The following is a 9,384-nucleotide window of genomic DNA, read 5'->3' on the forward strand; positions in this document are numbered from 1 at the left end:
CTAAATCCATTACCTATAATCCTCTTGAATTGTTGTTAATTGAATAGCCAACTTAGGCAAAAAACCTAAGTTGGGGGTGTGGTGAAAAAGAAAAGGGAAAGTCATGAAGTGCAAGGAAAGTCTCCTTTAACCAATGGTGTTGAGAAAAATGGAACCCTTCCATATAAATAAATAAAAAATAAAGCGAAAGTTGTGGAATAAAGTACCAAAGAAATAGGGTTCCGAACAATCCATGGGAAGCGATTAATAGGAGGACTTATGATGCACTAATGAATATGACGAAGGAAAAAGAAAGGAAGTGTTGAGAGCACCACATTTCATGAGGATAAAAGTCACTTAGCCTAAATGACCATACCTTTGCACTCAGCCCCGTTACAAGCCTTGTTAAGATCTTTGTGATCTTGAGAAAGTCTAAACAAATGTTGATTGGGAAATACAGGCAAACCTATGGGTGAAAGCATGCATTGTGTTCATCTTTCAGAGTGTGAGCGTTTTATTTGATTCCTGAACTTTAAATTGATTATACCTTTGCGTGTGAAAATGGAATCATCATTTGTGTGAGGGCATTCGAAGGCTTTTGTTGAGCTTGAACTTGCATTTGAAGCAACTATTGCGAGCTTGAGAATCTTTGGAAATCGTGTGTCACAACCTGAATCTTTGAGTATACAGTTTATCCTTGCATAAGTAAATTGAGTCTTGTTGTGTACATTCATAATTGAGTTTTGTGTAACACTGATGCTTATCATGACCAACGACACTAACCTAGGGTATGAGTGTATATGATCGTCGATAGTATAGTAACCCAACTAAAGGTTCGGATCGTGTCCCAATGGAATGGTTTTGAGAATTGATAGAAAAATAAAATTTAGCTCTAACTAGTCAAAGCTAAAGACATTAATGAATAAAAACATAGTAAATTAAAGTAGGTGACACAAAAGTGTCAAATATCAAATGGGGGGTTTTGGCACAAGTAGTAAAAACAGCAAAAATTAACAAGAAAATCAAGTATGAGGAAAGGTTCTTGGGATGTGACCGCAATATAAGTTGAGATAAATCGTTGGGTACATGCTTTCAATAGGAAATGTGAAAGATAATAGTGACTAGGCTAATCTTTAGATGGAAATAAGTTCCCTCTCACGAAACTTATCCTGTTTCAAATGGGTTCCTCTCGGACACCCATTTGCCGCATGAAGACCAGCCTACCCCTTACCCCACTCACTCTCTCAAGCTGAGTTTTTGGATATGGGACTAGGGCTCACCCTCTCGGGCTGAACCTCATGTCGACTCACTACTTAGGCCATCAGTCTAGTGGTCTTGGTTTCGCGACCTCCCTCCCGAGTAAGCCGAAAACACATGGGTGGTTTTTTATTTACAACTACAAACCCATTAAATTAAACCACACCCACTAGGTGAAATCACCATTAAAATACATCTAACCTATCAGCAAGCAAGACCCAACAACAATATCAACATATATTTGCTAAATCATACCCCAAGAATGGGGGTTTTTAGCCACACATAAAGAAATAACAAAATACACCTAAAATGATACTAAAATCAAATGGGTATAAGAAATTAAACCTTGATTTGAGGAAAGGAAGAAGAATGGAGAAGACCCACTTCAAACTTTGGAAAGATGAAATCCTTCTCTCTTCAAGTCTCCCACAAAACCCTCTCCCAACTTGAGAGAAAAATATATAAAAAGTACTATTCTATTGCGAAAATTATAATAATGGTTTGGGACTTTTAAAATTAATAACAAGTTTAGTATTTATAGCTATCATAAATTAGTGCTGGCGAATAGCTCGGTGAAGTTAGTCTAGTTCGCCGAGTGACTCGGCGACTCGCCCATCATCCATCTCATCGTTGTTTAGTGCATGCCTTCAGCGTCTTCAGGTTTTGGACCATTGGGCGGTATAGTATTGCTTTGGGGAACTATTCGGCGAAGCATTGACTGCTCCTGTCATCACCTTTTTGATCCTCTTCCTTCAGGGCTTTTCGTACTGGAACAAAGGGTGGAGTCTATCCTTTCGATGAATCACCAAAGATGCTTGGCGATGCTTAAATGAGTCAAATTTGTGGACTCATCAACACCCCCAACTTAAACTTTTGCTTGTCCTCAAGCAAATTTGAATTCAACCGTTCAAAAAAGGTGTCTCAAACAGTTCTACACAACACTCAATCATGAGTGCACACAATAAGACTCAATTTACTTATGCAAGGCTCAATTGTGTACTCAAAGATTCAAGTTGTGACACACCATTACCAAAGATTTTCATTCTCGCAATACTTGCTACTTTTGCAAGTTCAAGATCAACAAAAAGTATCTAAATGCCCTCACATAAAGAATGATTCCATATTCACACACAGAGGTTAATCAATTCAAGATCAGGAATCAGATGCAACGCTCACATTCAAAAAAAGGAACACAATGCATGTTTTCACCCATAGGATTGCCCTTATTTTCCAATCAACTTTCGATTCAGCTTACTCAAGATCAAAAAGGTCTTTCTAAGGCTTATAATGGGGCTGAGTGTAAAGGTATGGTCATTTAGGCTCAGTGACATTTTCCTCGTGAGATGTGGTATTCTCAGGGCATTCCCTTCTTTTCCTCTATCAATTTTTTTTCTAGTGCTTTCAAGTCACCTTTTTATTCACCTTCATGGATTGCTTGGAACCCTATCTCCTTCGTAATTTATTCCTCGTAATAATATTATTTTATTTTTTTTAATAGAAGGTGTTCCATTTTCATGTAATACCATGGGTTAAGGGGGACTTCTCTTGCACTTTTTGACTTCACCTTTTCCTTTTCACCACACCCCCAACTTATGGTTTTGGCCTAAGTTGGCTACGCTATACCACAAATCAAGAGGATTATAGATACTTGGTCATGTAAGGTCTAGGGTTCTTCAAGGTTCTTCCAAAGAAAGGTAAGGCTCAAAGGGTGTTCAAAAGAGTTTCGCACGCTCACGGGTAGGCAACAAAAGAGGTATATGTCAAATTTTGGCTTACACTTTTTAAATTGCCTAAGATAATCTCAAGAGGACACCTTTCTAAATTAATCAGACTAACATGGAAAATTCTAGGTTTATACAAGCATGGATCAAAGCAAGCTAATCACACAAGGCATTGACACTTAAGTCAAACAAGACTACACACTTTCGCTAGTGTGCAACGGTCATTACAAGAGAATCAATTCGATAAATGGCTAATCACAACAAGATGAAAAGAGTTCACATAATGTCTATGCAACTTCATTTTACCTCATCATAGCCGTACATTCATGTTCGTTCAATTGACAGCACTATTCAAATTATCGGTATTGATCAAAACTGAGACTCAAATTTTTGCAAAGAACAGCCACATTCAACTCACGAGGGGTGGCAAAAATGTGCGAAAAATTCAAAAAAAAAATTGGAAGGGTCAAAATCATTTGCAATTAAAACAAAACAGAGCCATGAGCTCAAACATCCACAAAAAGCAGTGTAAAAACAGAACAGCCAAAATAAAGAGCAGCACACACAGGTGGTCCTCACCCCACCACAAATAAAAACATTTGTCCTCAAATGAAAGTAATAGATATCCAAAAATTTGAAAGATAACTAAGAACAGAGAGGGAGGTAAAGAGGGGATCTTGGCTATGTAGTTGCTCCATCTTTCATGGTATTAGTATTCAGAGTGACCACTAGAAGGACCAACTCTACTAGATCCCGTAGCAGAAGACTTCGCTAAAGAAGCTTGCACAACAACATTTATCATGATTTCTTCAGTCTCAGCTATGTCATTTGTTGTAACTTCCTCAAACATCTCTTTGTCAGTTTCTGCCTTTGGTTCAGGATCAGTTGTATGCTCCCTTCCATCTCCATGCCCTGCGCTAAGCTAAGGAATTCCGAGCATATCTTGAGTCTCGACTATTCCAAAGACCATGGATACATCGATGGACTTCATGTGGTGTATATATTTTCGTAGTTCAGCGATGGCAGATTTTAAAATTGTCACCTCCTTTGTGGACCCTTGGTTATGCTCGCACACCTCTATTCCTGCTGCTAGGGCATCAATGGTAGTGCGTAAAGGTGTCACAATATTAGTCAACGCAATCTGGATCATGTCTGGAACAAAGGCTTGTAGGTTAGCAGCTCGTCGATCAACAGAAACAGCCAGCTGACCCATCCAGAGTAGAGACTCCCGGGTAAGTGGAAGTTGGGAATCAGCAGCAACTGTGGTGTGTTTTGGAGATCGTACAGCAACAGAAGAACATGGAGAATCAGTGTGAGTAAGAGTGGCAATGGATATACCTAAAGGTCTAGGGGTCGGAGTAGGTAGATGTGTCTCTGCAGGTGATGATTTTGTGTTTACTAGCTTCATCGATGAATCATTTTTACTTTATGCCTTATCCTTAAGATACTCTGCTTTGATCCTCCAAATATCAGTGGAGGCTGTGGGCATCACTTCTACATCCTTCTTGACATCCCGAGGAACCTGGGTTCGTTTGCACAATTCTATGATCAAGACTGGAACTGGAAGTGAGGTTCGACTCTGTCCTGCACGCATGAGTATCTCTGAAGCAATGATTGTACCCTGGTTTATTTGAGTCTTTTCTATGATGCAACCCAGGCAAGCTTCCTTGGCAAGGGAAAGGATCGACTAATTTTGGGATGGCATAATTGTGCTGCTGATAAAATCGAACCAGAACCTCGCATCTACATTTAGTTCTTTCTTTTCAATCAGACTTCCTTCCGCCGCCCACTTTGGAATTTCATCTACAATTAGTGGGGTTAACCACTCTTTCATCTCTTCCACCTTCTTTGTTCTAATCAGATATTGGAAGTGATCCCCAATATTTGTGGGCGTGCCAAAGACTACGTTGATTTCCTCATTATCACACTTCACTCTCTCATGCCTCCGACAACCACATAGATAACTTCTCTAAAGGCTATTGCGAGTTGCTTTTGCTGGGGTATTAGTGCACTATATGCACTGTAGATCTCTCTTGCCCAGTTTGGAATATAAGGGCCACCGGGTTTTGTTAAGATTTGGGACTTGTGGTATCTCAAACACGCCATTATCTCTGGGTATCTAATTATAACCCCGTCTATGGACAGACGTTTTTCTTCCAGAATTGTCCTCAACCCCTCAACCTTTTCTCGATTTGATTTAGGTTGAGGACCTTGTAAGAGAGGTGCTAATACCAATGTTAGCGTTGGAACTGGAGGTGCAGTAATTGTAGGCTGGGGAGTCTTGGTCCTGGGTGAATCATTCTGCCTCTTAACTCGCCTCTAAGCCATGTCTGATAATTCAAAGGCCTTGTGTTTGCCCTTCCCTTTTTCGCAAGTCTTGGAAAGTTTAGCAACATTGCTTCTGAATGTATCTGCATCCTTGCTCATTGTAATCCATTTTTTTCTATTTTGGGGTGGCTTTCTTCTTCCTGCAACTTTAGATTTAGCCATTTCTGCATAGATTTCAAAAGAAGTCAGAACAACTAGATTGAGTTTTAGAGAACACGATTTCAGCAGGATTTGCCGAATAGCTTGGCGAATCGCCGAAAAGTTCAGCGAGTTCGCCTTAGCGCTTAGAGTGGTCTAAATTTATTAGAAATGTACCTCACAGGACATTGGATAAATTTACTTGAAATGAGAGCATTCATACCAAAATTAAATGCAGGGTTTGGAGAGCCAACCTTTTAGGCAGATTAGATCAAGACTGTGATGCTAAGCAGTAGGTTATCACAAATCCAAGCACTACTCAAATAGCTAAAATACTTACGATTTGCAAAAATTCTGAAAATACTAAGAAGATGCAATTTTTGCAAGAATTGAGAGTGAGGGGTATGTAAAAAGGGTGAAAGTCAAGGCCCGTGATTTTATAAATCCCGTCCAGATCTAACCCATTCGGCGACATTATTTGGATTTGCTTCGCTACTCGGCGATTCGTCGAGTGTTCATCTACCTCGCCGAGTTTTATAGGACCCTTAACCAAAGTGAGGATCCAAACGACAGTCTTTGTAGCAGTCGCCGATCTTATCGTCGTTTCACCAATTGGATTTGAGTAATTCATCATGTACTTTTCACAAACTTTTCATGCTCCATTCCTACAAAATTAAAACACCTTTATTTCAAAACTAACAAATTTAAAGTAGTTAAGGGTTTTGGGTTGCATCCCAAACAACCCCTTAGTTAACGTTGTGGCACGATGCAGGTGAGCACCTAACTTTCACTTTTGGAGTTGGCCAAAACATTATTTGTCCACCCCTTGTCTTGTGCCTGGCGGAGATCAGGCATTATGTGACACAAGAGAGTTTCAATTAATTGGATAGATCTAGAGTGAAAACTGCTCATTTGATTTAGCGCTTCTACATTTACTCTAATCTTCTGTAGCACTCTATCTTGCTCATTTAGCCTTTGAAGGATGGTTAATAACATATCTTCAATATGTTTATTTTCAACGTACATTGATCTGCCCTGCTCAGTAGGTAGTCTGCATTTACTCTTCTCTTTGGACATCACTTCCAGTTCCTCGACCTTGTGGGTCAAGTTCTTCATCTGACCTAGCAAAATGATTAAGTGCTGGTCCTTCTCAGTATTCTTGTTGGTTTTAGCCACAAGGTTAAGGAATTTGGTTACGGTCTCATAGGAGTATTTATCGCGACTGCTTGGCAAAAGTCGATCGATTAACTCTTTGTTTTCAGGACTTAAACCCCTATAGAAGCATTCAAGTTGAACTAAATCAGGGATTTCATGAGTTGGAATTGAATCAATAGTGTTTTAAACCTCTGCCATGACTCATGAAAAGGTTCTCTCCTAGATGATTGAAGTTCACGATGTGATCTCTGAATCTCATCACTTCTACTAGGAGGCATTGGTCCACCATCCCCATCATGTATACTGATTATCCTGTCTCAACACACAGACAAACCAAACAAAACTAAAAATTAGGTAAGTAGACCATGACTAAGAAGAACAAAAATTCTACTAATCTAAAAATTCTCAAGTAACACCACACCCCAGCAGCGGTGCCATTTTGATGCTTATCGTGACCAATGACAGTAACCTACGGTATGAGTGTCTACCATCGTCGATAGTTTAGTAACCTAACTAAAGGTTGGGGTCGTGTCCCAAGGGAGTGGTATTGAAAATTGATAGAAAAATAAAATTTAGCTCTAACTAGTCGTAGCTAAAGACACAAACGAATACAAACATAGTAAACTAAAGGGGGTGACACAAACGTGTCAAATAACAAATTGGGGTTTTCTCACAAGTAGTAAAAACACCAAATCTTAACAAGAAAATCAAGTATGGGGAAAGGTTCTTGGGCTGTGACCGCAATACAAGTTGAGATAAATCGTTGGGTACATGCTTTCAATAGGAAATGTGCAACATATTAGTGACTAGGCTAAGCTTTATATGGAAATAATTTCCCTCTCGGGAAACTCACCCCATTTTAAATGGGTTCCTCTCTAATACCCATTTACCGCATGAAGACCAGCCTATACCTTAGCCCACTCACTCTCTCGAGCTGAGTGTTTGGATATGGGACTAGGGCTCACCCTCTCGGGCTGAACCTCATGTTGACCCACTCCTTAGGCCATCAGTCTAGTGGTCTTGGTTTCAATACCTCCCTCTCGGTCAAGCTGAAAACACATCGGTGGTTTTGTATTTGCAACTACAAACCCATTAAATTAAACCACAACCACTAGGTGAAATCACCATTAAAATACATGTAACCTATGAGCAAGCAAGACCAAACAACAATATCAACACATATTTTCTAAATCATACCCCNTGGTTGGCAAATTGAGTTACCAACCAAATGCTAACTTATATTAATCCGTTGCTAAAAGGCTCGTCGGTAAATGTTACCAACCGATTTTAATTTGTTGGTAAACTTACCAACCAAAAATCAGTTGGTAAACACCCAAAGATGTTGTTACAAAATTTTGAAACATGGCCCTGAAATTTCCGTTGGTAAATTCACCAACTATTTTTTGGTTAGTATATCGTTATAAGGTACTAACGAATTGAAAAGGAGTTAGTAAATTTTTTTCTTCATTATTCGATTCCGTTGGTAATTATAGTAAATTTATGTTAGTAATTTACCAATAAATTTTAAATATTTTTTTTTTGGTTTCCGGTACCCACACCGCCGCCTGACTAAATCCGGATTCATGCCGGGAAGTCCCACATTGGAGAGTAAAGCGCTCCCTAACAAAGGCGACTCCGTACCCAAGGGGAATCGAACTTGAGACCTCTTGGTTAAGGATGAATGAGTACTTACCACTCCACCAGAACCCTTGTTGGTAATAAATTTTAAATACGTTAGTATGATTATTTGTTTTTCTAATAAATTTACTTATATTGTTAGTTTATTGTTAATATATCATTCAAGGTGACTCCGTATCAAGGGGAATCGAACCTGAGACCTCTTGGTTAAGGATGAAGGAGTACTTACCACTCCACCACAACCTTTGTTGGTAATAAATTTTAAATACATTAGTATGATTATTTGTTTTTCTAATAAATTTACTAATTGATTGTTAGTTTGTTGGTAATATATCATTCAATTAAGTTCAATGTTAGGTTAGTAATTGATTGACAATATGTTCAATATATCATTAACTGAATGATTATCCAATAGTAAAATATTTATTAATTTATTGCATTTAAAAATCTACGAATATAAATCCAAAAATATTAATATCAATTTTATAAATCAAATTTGAATGAAATAATGCAAAATTTATGATAACGAGTTAAATTAATTTCAATATGACACATATCATTATATCAAAAAATTTAATTTGAGCACGTTTACCAAAAATATTGACCAAATCTAAATCTTGGCCAAAATTTAAAAGTTAAAACGCCTAACAGTAGAACTGAAAATTAAAGCCTCAAAACCTGAACCAACCATCCTATTAGATATAAAAATGACGTTCCAAAGCTAATCGCGCTGACGAAATTCGCATCAGAGCACGTTTACAAAAAATGTTAAGCAAAGTCAAATTGTGGCCAAAAGTTAAAAGTTAAAACGCCTAATGGTACAAACTGAATATGAAAACCTCAAAATCCAAACCAACCATCCTATATGAGAAAAATGACCTTTCAGAGCTAACCTCGTGACGAAATTCAAATTTGAGCATGATTCCCAAAAAAATTGACCTAATTCAAATTTTAGCCAAAAGATAAAAGTTAAAACGCTTAACGACACAAACTGAAAATAAAAGTCTCAAAAACTGAACCAACCATCCTATGAGACCAAAACTGAACTTATATGGCTAACCACGGTGACAAAATTTCATTTCGAGCACGATTACCAAAAATATTGACTAAAGTGAAATTTTGGCAAAACTTAAAAGTTAAAATGCCTAACGACACAAACTAAAAATGG

Source organism: Solanum stenotomum, chromosome 4 (genome assembly GCF_019186545.1).
Source record: "Solanum stenotomum isolate F172 chromosome 4, ASM1918654v1, whole genome shotgun sequence".
NCBI classification, from domain to species: domain Eukaryota; kingdom Viridiplantae; phylum Streptophyta; class Magnoliopsida; order Solanales; family Solanaceae; genus Solanum; species Solanum stenotomum.